At 38.8% G+C, this 15,610-nt stretch overlaps 1 protein-coding gene across 1 annotated transcript in view; it reads right to left on the bottom strand.

Moving 5' to 3' along the window:
* PCCA (propionyl-CoA carboxylase subunit alpha) overlaps positions 1 to 15,610 on the bottom strand; it is a 294,043-nt gene that overhangs the window by 113,266 nt on the left and 165,167 nt on the right. The window lies entirely within an intron of this gene.

Raw genomic sequence — 15,610 nt, 5'->3', positions numbered from 1 at the left:
TCAGCAAGCACCACGTAGCCTAAAGAGAAAGTGTGAAGGTGGAGTTTAAACTCCATTAAAACAAAGACACATTATTTTGGTACAGCTTTTCTTCCACAACAACTCCTACACACATTTAGATTCTCTGTAAGAAATCTATAGAGATAATGAGTTCATCACCATTAGGTCTCTTCTTTAGGATAATTTCTGCTATAAAGTTCATCTATTGTGCATTATAGAGCTTACTATACCATTTCACTGCAGCCTTCAGAGTCTTAAAACTTGGAAACACGTCTCTATCGTGTCATGTCCATCTTCCTGAGGATTCAGGTGCTCAGTGAACCACATCTGCCCAAAGGCAGCCCTGAGGTGGAATCAACAGGAAGAAGCACCTGTGAGGCCTCCAGAGGCCACAGGAGGAGAAATTGTCTGCCTAAGCCAAGGATAAGACACCGACTCTCTGTGGATTTCAACAATTATTTTAAAAAGGTTGGGTTTTTAGACACTTAAAATCCAAGCAAGTACAAGCTTATGTACCTAATCAGACAAGGAGTTTCCAAACATTGTGCCTTGTAATGTGCCTGAAAAAGGAAAATGGAAGCTTGACAAAGAGATGCACACTTATCATTAGTTACTTCGGGATCCAGGCCAAGTAAGGCCTGCACCAGATTTTGCCTAACATCTTAGCTCACCTCTAGCTGTCACTACCCATAAAGTTCATGAAAACAGATACTGAAAATAACCGGTTCCCATACTAATGACGCCAAGCGTTACCTTTCGCATTTAACATACAGAGACAATTGTCAAAACAACAGATCTGAGGAAATATCTAAGGCTCATTGGGTGCAATGACATTTCACAGCACCTCGTCTTCAAATTCCTGTGTGTCACCAAAACATTTAGACTGGCTGATAGGAAACGTGACAGACACAGGAGTTCCTGAAGAAGAGGAAGAGGAATTGAAGAGGAAGAGGAATTTCCTGCACAGGTAGCAGGCAGCAAACTGAAAGATGTTTTCATTGCGCTTCCTGGTACCAGAGCACCAGTAAAGAGGAACGTAGCAGGGTTTTGGCAGAGCCTGGCCAAATTCTCCATGGTACTCCACTGCAATAACCAACAGGATTTAGTGGTTTATAGCAACTTCATATTTCTTCTATAAGAGGTAAGACCTCATCCCAAACACAGCTGAGTAGATCCGCTTCACTGGTGGCATGAGATTCCTTATAACCTCGCTGGCACGGCCCTGCTTCATATTGCATTTGACTGGAAGTGACCTCATGAATCTGGCTGCTGGCCATCAAAGGAAAGACAGTCTCGTTCTCCAGCAGGGATTATTTTTGTTCGGTCCTGTCTTGCTGAGCTTTGTCAAGTGTATCTCCAAACAGGATGCATGCCTCTTGAAAGGCATGACTATGATCACTGCTTCGCCTGGGTTTCAAACAGCCACACAGGCATATAATTCCTCTCTCCGCAACACTGGTGGTCAGGAGGGCAAGGTCGAGAGCTGCATCTAATACCAGGGACACAGCAAGTTGTACTTCCCTCCTAGAATTGCGAGATCCATTTGCACAGGGACATTTTTCAGCTCCGCTAACCAAAAGCCTGTGGCGTTGTAACTGTAACCTACAGTTACACTGGCTAAGTCAGATACTTATATTAGCTCAGGAGAATCCTACTTTTTCTTCATTAAATCAAATTCTTTTCAAATAAATTATCTTGTAGTAGACCCCGTTTTGATGGGATTCAGAGGTTTGGGGGTTTTTTTTTTCATATTAGTAAGGATCACAAGGTCCAAAAGTAAGGATCAAAGTGCAAGTTTCTTGAATATGGAAAGGAAGTTGCTCAAGTCTGTGAACTACTTTAGAAATGCAGAAGTTTCTACAAGGCTAAGGGACCTTTTGGTGGGGTTTTCTGTTGCTGTTTTGTGGGTTTGTTTTGTTTTTTTTAATGTCTGAGAAGTCCTGGTGCATGGGAAATAATCTCTTTGTTCTTGGCCAAGGTTGCTTCCTTAGCTGAGAACTCTTCTAAGTCCTCCAAAGGGAAAACATCTGGACTTCTGAATATATTTTGCACTAGTTCATGGAAAACTCCACAAACTTCTGGCTATTTTCAAAAATGTGGAATTTTTAAAATTCTACACAGTGGGCTGAAATCTGGCATATTCCATTTACAGAAAAAAAAATACTGAAAGAAAAAAATAATGCCACGATAAAAGACACAAAAAACTCAAGGGCCCTCCAACCCTAGATTCAGAAACCACACAATGTCTTTCATAGGTTTCAGCATGCCCTCCCCTTTCTTCTCCCAGTTTTGGCAGATGACATATCAAAAAAATTTACTTTCTTTACATACAAAAATATACATGTACATGTATCACCATCTGCAGGAAGCAATGCAAGTCTGGCAGCAAGATGAGCGCCAGGTGAAGGGGAAGCAGGGCCACAGAGAGCTGTGCGCTGTCGTCCCTTGCCAGCAGTACCACGCACAAGGAGGACAGAGCAAAGGCAGCACAGTGACCGCAGCGACAGGAGGCGGGTGTTACGAACTCCCTCCGTGCAGAAATGGGCACTTCTGAACCTCTCCACTCCATATTGCCTTCTAAAGGGAAGTGCCACGAGCAATAGGGGCACAGATGAAAAGTATGGTGATGGCCGGGCTTTAAGTCATAAAAGCATTACTCTAAAGCACTGAAGTTATAAAAACATGTAAACAGCGCGAGAAGAAAAACAGCAGTGTTTGTCTGCTTATTTATTTTCAACTTCTGTTGCTGTTTGTTCAACTACAGATGATGTAATGGTCCCATAATTTATTGCATACACTGCAGAGTGTATTATGTCCCTTTTACCCCCAACTGCCGTGGCAGAGAGAGGGAGATATTTTATAATAATGCAGCAATTATAGCTCCTGCTTTCTTTGCAAGTTGTCAGAGAGGAAAGCAGACAACCACTAAAAATTTTAGATGGACACACACTTACCGTGCACGTGGAAAACAGACACTAGTTAAACCATTATCTAGTCTAGTCAAAAACAAATAACGAAAGAAAACAGACATTCACAAAAGCAAGTAATAACTCCATCCTGGCCTGTCCATTTTGATTGTCATCAACCAATCAGGTAGAAGGAACTCAATAAAACTACAATTTTCTGCAGTTTGTGGCAAATAAACACCCCTCTTCTGATTACTGTTGATGATGTAATGAGCTATGATAAATGTCACCAGCTCCTAAAGGGTCAGGAAATTGAGTATAGATTTATTTATTTATTTATTTTATTTCCAATTCAAAATGTGAGTTTAACACTGGGGGGAAAAAAACTTACAAATTCTCTCTACTTCTGATATTTCTGCTGCATAATACTTTACGTAAACACAGAGAAACCCCAAACTATCATAACAAATTCTCCCGTTTTGAAAGATTATAAGCATTTGAAAACCACATTATATGACACTCCGTAAAGCTGTTTTTCAATTGTGCAATTACCTATTCAGCAGTTAAATAAAAGTGAAATATTGACTTAAAACAATGTTAATGGTCAAAGAATCATTAAGAAATCCTTCATCATAACTTTCACAGCAGGTGGCCTGTAAAATGATCAAGAATAATGTGCTGGATTCTGTAGCCACCAAGGTCAGTTTCTGCATACAAATCTTTGCAGGGGGAGAAAAAAAGACCTTCAGAAAGTGGGCCATTCATCTGAACCAAGTTCAGAGAATTTCCAGCACTGTGAAAAGATATGTTATGCAAGCACATAGATGTATTCAGTGGGGGTAGACTGAACCAGCTACATGGAGACTACAAAGGAGCCCTCCCATGGCTCATGAATAAGTCGAGGAAATGATCAGAAAAAAATGGAGAGATGTTTAGACAGATGGCCCACTTAAAATGCCTGGGACAGGGCATAAGCAATTTTAATGAAACTTTAGATCTACCATATAAATTGTTTCTTATTTTCTCCGCCCTCCCCCCTCAAAAAAACTCGAGAAAGGCAAATAGAAATTTAACAACTCAAACAAGAGCCTATCGTACGATGTTAAAAAAGGAAAAAGGGAAGTAAACCTCACATTTTTGAGCATTATTGGTTTAATAAGTTCATATACAAAGAAATATCCTTCACAGAACCTTCAACTATCACATGAATATAAAAGCCGGGGATGGATAGATTAAAAGAATTCTAAACAGAAGTGTACTGCCAAACAAAACAAAAGTCTAAGCTTTACTATCTGAGTACTTTCAACACTTTCCAACATAAAAGTTCATCGTTTCACAGAAAAGATAAAAGCAGCACTTTCACAGGATTATTTTAAGAACTAAAAATTATGTGAAAGGAACCTAAGAATCTGGGAATATTTTATTCAGCAATTTGAAGTATTTTCTACATCTATTCACACACGTTTTCTACATATATTCAGATTGATCCATACATACATATCACGTGCACTTTTACATAAAAATGGGTTTTCCTTCTTTCTGCTTTATGTGCGCATATGTATACATATATCCCTTTTACCAAGAGTATGAAAATATACCATCATTAGAGTAAATTATAGTTCTGCATGTCATACAAAATAATAACCTCTACTAGCCTATGTGCCAGCTGATCAGACAAAAGGCTGAAAGAATCACTCGATAGTTACGTCAATATGATTTTATATTACATTTTTCTTACATATTGCATTTAGATCAATAATAAATATGCATATTTATAGCCACGTACTCTATCCAAACAGCGACCACAGGAAAAAACCGAATTACATGGAAGGTAAACTATAAAATAAAAAACGACTGCTTTAAAAATATGCTGTGGAGTGCACTGTGCTTTGATTCGAAACAGCGTACATCTGGATGCTTCCTTCTCCTTTAATAGAAGCCTTTTGGGGGATTTGCATTGACATAAGGGCCTGCAATCCAGCGCCCAATGAAAACCTCCACTGCCTTCATCAGTGAACTCCAGATCAAGGCTAACGAAACAGTTAGAGCTAGATCTTATAAACCTAGGGTGAATCTAGCTGCCCAGATCTAAGTGTGCGGGCTCAACCCCTTTCATCTTTGTTTAACTGGCAAGTAAGCCTGCAGACAACCTGAGCTCACCCCTCTTAAACTCCGAAGGTCTCTAAGCGTGCAAGGGTTGGGTCCTGCAAACAGACACCCAAACCCTCCTGCTTTGCAGCTAGACCCCCGTCATCCTGGAACAGGGGCAGGAACTATGGTCCTCTGCCAAAGCTGTCTCCATAGCCTTAAGGAGAAGGTGTGCTCCAAGCATGCAGGCACAAACATCAACAATTTGAAGCCTCTTGAAAAATCTTTAATGGCTCTTTTACCTTTGAATCTATCAGGAAAAGGAAACAGGATTGCTGCTATTGCCCATCTTGTTATAATAAATTCATGCTTGCAGTGCGTACATCCAGAGAATGAAAGGTCTGGGCTATCAGTCTCCCTCAGCCTGAGAGGCTTCAAATTCCATCTCTCAAGAGAAAGTGCCAGGGCCCAGACAGGCACTAGGGGACTCACCATCCTACCCTGCTGACGGTAGAAAGGAATGAGAGATTCATGGAGACTCAAAGAATACAGCTTTGCAGCCTGACGATGCATCCTCTGGGACAAAGAGTTTTGGCCTTTGGTCCTACGCCAGGAAATTTCTATGCACTCTGCATTTAACAAACTGGATGAAACACAAAGCAATCCTGGGAGCTGCAAGTACAGCCCAAGAACTCTCAATTTCAGGGGAGGGTCAGACTGTCCAGTCCTTCAGCAGATGCCAGCATACCTTGAAAATTACAAATAAATAAATGTAAAACATGATATCTGAAACTCATTTCCTCTCCTATGGCACGTCAGGGTCTACTTTAGCATTTGGTTTCTCTTGGAAAAAGGAAACATAACAAGCATTAAATGCTGGATAAGAAACGTTGCTCCTTGTCTGATTGCACGCATTTGTGAGATGAGAAGCAAGGAAGCTTCAAATCACATGTTCACAAGTACAGAGAAAAGACATTTATTTTCCATACAATTTACAAGTCTGTGCTTCCGATCTGTTCTTTCAAACCATCTTTCCTAAATCAGCAAAACTATTTCCCAAAGAAAGAACTACTTGCAAGCAGGTGTTTTTAATCAGATCAGTCAACAATATTGACTTATGTGTGCTGACAATTGTTATAGAGCGAAAAATCTGAAAATCTGTTCGTCGTCAAAAAGAAATTTTGGGCTATTTTCTCCTCCATTAAAGTATTTCATTTCATAACTGTGTTTCTCCATAACACCCTTTGTTTTTAATACGAGTTTACTTTGGGCAGTTGGAAAAATAATACACTCCACAAAAGGAAAATGACAACTCCTTTTCCTGTACAAGAAGGAAACTTACTAATTCTCTTATTGTGAAGATATTTAGGAATAGTCTTACAATAATTGGTCTCACTTCTTTTAATGCTCAAAGAGCTTCAGAACAAATCACTGTGATGCAGTAGGGAGGACTACAGCTCTTCTGTTAGCATCATCCAGTAGCAGTTACATCCTTCCATATAACACGAGGTATTGGGATGCAGCTGTATGTTGGGCAGCCTGCTCCCTGCACCTCCATTCAAACAATGGCTGTGCCCAGTAACAACGTGCTATTTTTCACTTTATGTTAAGTTGAGAATATTATGGGTTTCCTGTGTATGTTAAAAGTAGGCAGCAAGCAATCTCTAAACTACTAATAGGAAAGTGGAGGTGAAATGATTAAAAGATCACCTACTGATAAGTTTGATAAGGTAATGAATGACTATTCAGTTTTACAACTACACATAAGACAACTTTCCATACTCAATTGTTTTTTGAAACATCCAAGCAAACTCCGTGTTAGGCTTGCTCTATTCATCCCACTACTGCTGTAAACCTGAATTCAAAGCACATTCGCTGCTTTAATCCATCATCCCTTTTATCAGAATTTAGAATTTCAGTTAATGACCCACTTTTTCAGTTGAAGTTCTGGAGAGTACAATAACCCAGACGTAATCAAGACAACATACAGTGGGTGAGAGGACATTGGTGCTGTAGTTCACATCGGGAGTAGTTCGAAAGCAAATTATCCCGATCGTCTGCACTCACCCTGCTTTGGATCACACTGCAGAACAGTCGGAGGACACGGGAACCAGATTCCCGACTGATGCACCTAAGACAGAAGGCAGGCTCCAGAACTGCACCCAGCACACTCCAGCCACAAATGGGCATTCAGTGCACAGGAACTGGACTAGAACTAATCAAAAGCCAAATATATACAAGTGAGTGTATCAGCTCCTCATCACGAACTAGAAATCCACTTGTACCAGTACACACTCTAACAAGATTAAATATCGAAGAATCTTTTATTCACATAGAGAGATTTTGACCTTAATGACAATGTCTGCAGTTGCACTCCCTCAAACCCACAAGTTCAAGTATTTAGTTTAGATATTGGGCCATAGTTTAAGAAGTAAACAAAAATTTGATACTTAAATTCAGGCTCAAAACCCTTTATTTAGTTGCCCCAGTAAAGAAGAGTCAGTTATGTTAAGGAGTGCTTAGCACCTGCCAGCTCCTCTCATTTGAAAGCAATGAGAATACTGCACAGTGCGGCACATTTGGAAAATCATTCTGCCAGTTTGCAGGACAAAATACATATATTGGAAGCAAACTTAAAACTCCCATTTAGAAGAAATCTTGGCCTGACACTCCAGTGCTGTCTCTATTCTGTTATATAATAATATTTTCTTGAACACATCATTGTTTTTCTCAGTAATTTACAAGGTTAATCCACCAAAAACCCATTAAGCCTTTCGTATTCAGAGATACACACCTGCACTGTGATATCCACCATTAAAGGCAGCAACATCTGACTGAAATGCAGCATTTCTTTAAAGAATAAAGTTTCTAAGACCCAATTCTGTGAAACCTGTCAGCACTTGCTCAACTTACTAAATCAAGAACCAGATCAGGAGTGAGACACAACTACTACAGTCAAGGAAATAGGAAAGACATCAGGATAAGGCCACCTCTGAGGAAATTTGGCAACAGCACCAGGAGTAACATCCGCCTTCTTCAAGGCCCACAGGGCCACCATGCAAACAAATGAAGAATTACAAATTATATTAAGCTAACAAAAAAAAAAAACACCCCAACAAACGGTCTTACAGCCAAACTGAAAATACCAAAATACCTTCTTACGGAACATCTACAAGTATCTTTTTGAGGCTATTATTAAAAACTATGTATTGAATGCTACCTTTCCTGTGTTGAATAGTTTCATTTAGGCCTCTCACCTAAGACTTACTACAGTCCCCTTTTGATGTGTCAGTCCCCTCAGAACTGACCAGATTCTGTTGCTAAAAGTATGGAATGATTTTCTTTCTGCCACACTTTGCAGTACCAATGATTTGACTTGATCTCTCTGAAGCCTGTCACATACGCGATGCGCCAAAGGTCATTATTTGAAACAGATTTCCTTTTTTTTTTCCTGTGCATCCTGGAAAGCACAATGCTTGCACCAGACTTCAGCAGGGTTCCAAAATATTGTAAGAGCTCACCCATCACCCAGAGCTTATCTCCTGCAAACTTACTTGCAGCATCCAGGAGCTTAACCATCTCATGCCAATGCGATCACTTTTGTAATAGAGCTGTATTTGTTCTGTTATGATTTCTCCTCTATATGGGACTTAATTCAGGAAATACACAGAACACGCACTCATGATGGCACACAGTCCCAGCAAAGGGTGGTCAGATTTTTCCCTTACTAGCCATCATATATGCCATAGTGTAAGAAACAGAAGCTGGCCAAGAACAGTGACTAATTTGCAACAATGTATTTTTCTAGACAGTGGCTAGCTTTTCAAAAAGATGCTTCTTTACTGCATACACAGGATCTAGTGCCGTGTGACAGCACAAATACCAATGATGTATCTACTAAGCCACAGACAAACGCAATTAGAGCATTCGGCTAGAGGTACTCAAGCCAGTTTCCAACAGGCAACGTGACAGCTACTTCCTCTCCTTAACACGTAAAAAATGTGGCATGTTTTGCAGATTCTAAAGCTTTGTTCTCTATTTCTTCTGCACTAGATTCCTATGGAACAAATTAATGCCACTAATTCTGTTAAGTTAAAGACAAAAAAATATAGTAATGACAAAAACCCCAGGCGTTCATTAAAAATTATATTAGATAACGTAAAACATGCATATCTTCAATAAGTACTAATTCTTCACGTCTAGACAACTATAGCACATAGCAGAGCTCCAGTGACTCACATTACCTTCAATACATCTTCTACCGCACTTTCGGCTTACATCCGGAGTTCACACCACTGAGCTTTTGCCACCTGGTATTAAGGATCCTTTCCCTTTATAACTAATGGAAAGAGAAAGGTACCTCTCCACAATGAGTTAGATCTGAGATAGGCTGAGCTACCTTTAGGTGATGCTTACCTATATTTACTACGTTACTTAGGCACTATGAATCTGGGCCACAGAAACCCAGGCTCAAATTGTTATCTAACAGAGCCATATGTATTCAAAAGAAGATAAATCTCTATTGCCTTCCATATATTTTCACCCTTTTAACAGGACACCTGCTATTGTTCATATTACAGTCTCACAAGTAAAGAGAAGGAAGCCAATAAGAAAAAAATTGTGCATAGCTTTCCTACTTAGCTAAAGTGATGTGAATGAAAGAATTTCAGAACAAATTTTTAGTTAAACTAGGGTTGATTTTGAAGGACATAAAATTTGTGACAACTAGAGTCTCATGCTCACTATTAATAGAAGAGTCTTCTGCCCACTAAAAGCTTTCTGCTGACTAAAGTCAAAGTAGAGAAGCCAGACTGTGTAGGTGAGATGGACCCAAGGAGTGGCGGTAACACAACTGCACATAAAGTTCAACATAAAGTGGGTTGTCTTCTTAGATCTTCTTCTGCTTTTTTTGGGAGAATCATGACCAATAAAGCATGGGAACACAAAGTGGCCATACTGGGTGGCCCAAATATCCACCTAGTCCCATATTCAGTGATCGACAGTAGATAGTTAAATAACGTATAAGAATAGTACAAGAATGTCGTCACACTTCTACAATGTACTTAACTAGAAGTTCCTTCTCCTTCCTTGCCTTTTGTCAAGACAATTAGCACTAACCAAAGTAGTCTGGTAATCCACAAAGCAAATAAGTAAATTCCCAAAATACAAAACATTTTTCACACACTATATATATAAAAAAACCTATATATATATATAAAAATAACATGACCCATATATAACATGTGCCATATAGGTAGATTTTTTTTGCTACAGAAAACACATTTTGCTTTAAACATGATTTCTTACACATCCAATTATTATTTAATGAATAAGATTACACATATTGTTTAAGAAGATGGGACTGCTCCTCCTTCTTAGTAAGCTAATACATAAAACTATTTTTCTGTGAACATTCCTATTCTCTAAACAACCATGAGTAACAACTTATCTGCACCCAAGAGGATGTTCAAAAAGAACACCAAGACCATTTTTACTGATACAGAAAAAACAGACACATTTTGAACAGAAAATATAAAGTAAAACCATGACATGACATACACTACCTGACTGGTTTTGATTCAGTGTCTGCAACTATGCCCACTGGTATCTCCTGAAAATTTACATGGAAAACTACTGATAATCAGTAAAGAAACAAAAAAATAGAAAGGTAAAAGCCAAAGTATTTTCAAAATACACCTTCAGAAGCAGTGTACAGCAGCTGAGAGAGGATACCCTAGGAAGATGTTTAGAACTGGTCCTCACAACTTTGCCTTCAACCCCAACCCCTCCTTTGTACTCTCCTGGCTCCTGCTGAGGGAATCCATACCCCACAACAGCCATGTTCCCTCTAAGCCCAGAGTCTCCTCACCCATATCCAATATAATTTCTCTAAAATGCAAATAACTGCAGCCCCTTCTGGGCCTTACTGAGCGAGACAAGCTGCCCCCATCTCTGAAGAGATGTGTCCCTCCCTTTAAGGGCTGTGAACACAATGATTTCTCACAGCAATCCAACTTTTTTAAACCATGAAACAGCAAAATGCTGTCAGCTCTTGCTACCCCTTCCTTCTGGGATGACGGATACGAATGACTGAAAGCTAAGGAAGTTGAAGAGAGTTGTGGAATGGTGCTGCAGCGCTCTATGTAAGGAGACTGAAGCTTAAATGGCCATAAGACCACCAGGATTTTGGAAATCACAACAGAGATTCACTCTATTCGTTCTGAAGGGTTTACTTAAAATAGGTGTTAAGACTTGCGAAAAGGAAGCCTGTACTAGAGACAGAAACACAATGTCCAAGATCAAAGAGTGGAAAAATCACAGCTAATAGGTGGACTTAATGTCACTATGCATCTTAAAATGGTTGTGATTTGCCTAAGGATATGAGAAACAGGAAAAAAGGATTTGCTGCAGAGCAGTGTGGGGAAAACATAGGATTTCAAAGAGAGGTGCTCTCACTAGTTCAAGGAACAGGGAAAAGCTGTTGGTTTATGGCATCTCCCTTGTCTAAGGACATTAAGGACTGGGTGCAGCCAGACAACAGCCTGCTTCAAATTTCGATGTCTGGCAGAAAAATAGGCAGCAGGGTCTGGAGAAAATCATTACTGCATGACCATGGTGTACCAGACCACCACCCATGGCAGAGAGAGGAGCCTCAGAAACACATACCACAACACTGGGGTAAAGACACAAGCTTAAAACCTAGGAAGAATAAAATTTAATCAAATATCCCAGATTTTTTGAGGTGCTTTTAAACCTGGAATTTAATAGGCAAATAAATTATTCGTATCGTCATACTATGAACTGCAGCAAGAGTAATTTTACTTAGCACCACAGAGAGACAGGATAAAGACCTGTCATCATCTCCTTTCTAAGTCAATGGGTAAACATCCCTGGGTTCAAAAGAACCAGGTCCTGCACTATTCTTTCCTGCCCAGTCTTTCACACACTACCGGCTTTGAAGATACATGTTAAAAGGGAAGCCACAGCCAAAACAAACTCCATTCACCACATCTAACTACATGGAGAAGTAAACCACTAAAGAATGGTCTGTAAAAGATATTGAAGAATCATCCATAATCACAAAAAGGAAAAGTCATGTGAGCAGTCTCAACACAGAACCGGGGGAAAATACCCAGGTATTTGAATACTTACTATAAGACATCAGAAATCTGAATATCTTTTATTTAATGCACCAGCAAGTATCCCACCTGAAATATGATGACATATCCATGGAGTTTTCTTTTGAGATTCAAAACACCACCAGGTTACAGAGACGAAAATATAAAGCATCTATGGTGGAACAAAGACGACTACCTGAAATGGAAGTAGCAGATCACTGATTCTGAGTTGTGCAAGTCTCAGGCAGGAGAGTCCACTCCAAGATAGTGAATAATGGCACAATTAGCAATGTTACCTCTCAAATACTTCTCCCATTGGAATTGGGCAAATCTACACTGTCACAGAGCAACAAATGGGCCTGTGGTCTTTCACGTAAAGAAATGAAAAAAATTTTTTTTTTTTTTTAATTATCACCTGGTAATGCAGATACCAGGAAATGTCTTATCAAGAAAGTGAAGAGCGAGCTCTCCAGGACTTCTGAGAGAGAGGCAGGACTCATTTTTCTCATGAAAACGTTTCTCCAATATTTTCACTTAAACACACACACGCTAGAACTATGCAGAAGTGAAAAGAAAGAAGCCTTAGCTCAATCTTATATGTTTACACTTTTAATCTTACCCTTAAACAAGACTGAATTGAGCATAACTGCACTGAAGGTCAGCTTCTATAACTGCATATCAAATTTCAAGCCAACAGCTCTTATATTTAAAATATGTTAGATAAAAAGGTAATATGCTCTCTGTAAGAGTTCCCTTGAGGTTAGAAGAACCAATAAATTAACTGTTACCATATGTTTGGCTCCTTTTGGCAAAATTCAGTAACAAAACACTGCCAAACCTCTTTTGGCAGGTAATAATATTTGGTAGCTTATAGTACAACTTGGAGAAAAAAAGGAAACTGGACAGAAAGCTTGGAAATTAATAGAAGAAACTGCATTTCTATCCTTGTATAGTTAGCTATATGCCATTGAAAGAAAAATTCTAACAAAGCAACTCTATGGGTCTCATCTATAATAAGCAGCTGTCTCCTCAAAAAAAGCTGTATCAAATGCAAATCCAAACACTCCAGCTAGTACAGTAATGCAGATATTAATTTGGTTTTTTAAACAATGCTAGATATGTATGATCTATTTTGCAAATGAGAAGCTTTGTAAAATTAGTATTCCAAAGCATTAAAATGCATATTATTAGTGCTTTCATTACAGTGGGTTTATTTCATTATAAATGAGCAAAGTCTGGACTTATTCGCAATGCCATGTTCTTAAGTTTCACTTATGTTAAAGTTAAATACTTCCCCCCCCCCCCCCCCCCATATTTTATACCGACATAATTGGGAATAGAACAAGACGGATAAAAAGTCTTAACACTATACCTCTAATTATAATTATAGACATAGAATATGAAATTCTGTGTATTTTAAAGACATCTATTACAGACTTTTTTTTAAATTCCAGCTAACTAGGTGGGGGCGAACCTAGCCGGTCCTATTCCTTTACCAAGACAAGTGGGACAGGCTCTATAAGGTCACAGTTATATGAAATCAATGCTTTTTCAGATATGGAAGCATCCGTTTCATTTTATTTTTGTAACCACCTATTCTAAATTCATTATTATTCTCATTTCCAAGAAAATGAATATAGCCTGTTGTTCGTGCCATGATGGTTTGCATGCATAGGAAAAACAGACACTTAAAAATTCCACATCAATGGCATCATCCCATTAAATTCTAATTTTTACGTATATAAATCATTTGCCATTCAGCTTACGGTTCTACACACACATCTGGCAAGTAGTCTGAAGCAGGTTGACAGGTATAGGCCAGACATTTCACTTCTTAAAGTCATGTTATTGCATGGTTAATCCTATATTTGCATTAATTTGATTACAAGCACTTACAGGTAAAGGTAATCCTAAAGTGTAGGTCTAAAGATTATAATATAAGCTTCTAGAAGGTTTTTCCAGAAGAAAAATATTTTTGCTATTCTACAGATGCTCGCCTCATTCAACCATTTGGGATTTTATTAATAGTCTTCTCATTACTGCATTCATCTTCTGATTTCTTATTTTTTATTTTAAGTAAGGCAATTTCTGTGAAGACTTGACACTGAAATCAGAGACTTCATTACCCTGCAAAATATATCCCCAGTTCAAAGTATTTAAGAGGGTTAAACAAAATGCAAACATTTAATGCAACATTAAGCATGTGAAATAAAAACTTGATTGCCTAAAGAAAGCATGCTATGCTGTTACCCTGGTGACAGGTTAAAAAAGGATTGTGAGCTGAATGGCTGTATGATATGAAATTAAAATGTTTCACATTGAACAATCCAAAATGAATTGGGAAAGGTTAGAGCAGAGGAGAGAGAAATCAATTCTCCAATGGCAATGGTGAATGGAAGTGAAGTCTGAATAGGATTTGCCAGTGGGGTGCAACAGCTGCCAAATATCCTGCAGCCAAAGAATTACAATAATACTGATGAAGTGTGCAAGAGCTTTTGGAATCATTGCAGGGAACAGAGAAATACTCCTACAATAATGAGGCCATTCTGTGTCCCATCCCACTTTCGCAGTAGAATCAAAGGAAAAAGAAACGGCTGAAAATTGTAATACTCAATAACAAAGGTATAAATGAATTATCTATCCCTTCAATCAATATCTTATATTTAACTACAGTCTTTGTGAACCGTGAATGAAGCAAGCATGGTAAAGAGTGGACAAATCAAGACACACACATGTAAAAGTATGCAGACAATATTAAATGAGAGACTTTTTCTTCCCATATTATTTTGTTGATAACATTTCTACTGCAACAGCATCCAGAATAAGCTATACATTACAAAAACAAACAGCAGGACACAGCCAGTGCCCCAAGAAACTTCACAAGGTAAGGTCCTGATGTTCATGCTTATCTTTTTTGTGTTAATAATCTTTGGAAAGAAACATCAACAAAACGCCTCATGTGAATACAGTCACACATGCATTTACTGAGCTGAGAGTCCCCCAAAGTCAATAAAAACTTTGCCCTTCCCTAAAATCCTTCAATACAACTTCATTTCTGCCCTTCAAAACTCCAAATAAAACAAACAGGAGAGCAAAAACTATGCTAAAAATAGCTGTAAAACGACCAAGGAGCACATGGCGATTAGCACGCACCTTGTTAGTTCCACAGTTTCAAGCCTATACTTTTGACACACGACAAATATTAAAGAAAAGATTTAGGACGTGTAAACCCACATAAGAGGAAAGAATTGCTGGTCTTATAAAAAGGATCAAAGTAAAGGAAAGAGAGAGAGGTCTACGGTAAAGAGAGTACCTTGCAGAAGAAGAGGCCGTAAGCAAAGCACGGATGAGAAAAGGACCAGATTCACAACTAAAAAGGGCCAGGAATACGGCAGCACAACAGAAAACACTCACGTGTGTACACGATACAAATTCAAATTTCAGCATTAAGTGAACAGTAGCCACAGAAGCTTTAAAGCTGCTAGAGCAGCTGCTGTC

The sequence above is a fragment of the Chroicocephalus ridibundus genome, chromosome 1, assembly GCF_963924245.1.
Source record: "Chroicocephalus ridibundus chromosome 1, bChrRid1.1, whole genome shotgun sequence".
Taxonomy (NCBI): Eukaryota; Metazoa; Chordata; class Aves; order Charadriiformes; family Laridae; genus Chroicocephalus; species Chroicocephalus ridibundus.
The sequence above is the reverse complement of the archived record's forward strand: the minus strand, read 5'-3'. Positions and strand labels throughout refer to the sequence as shown.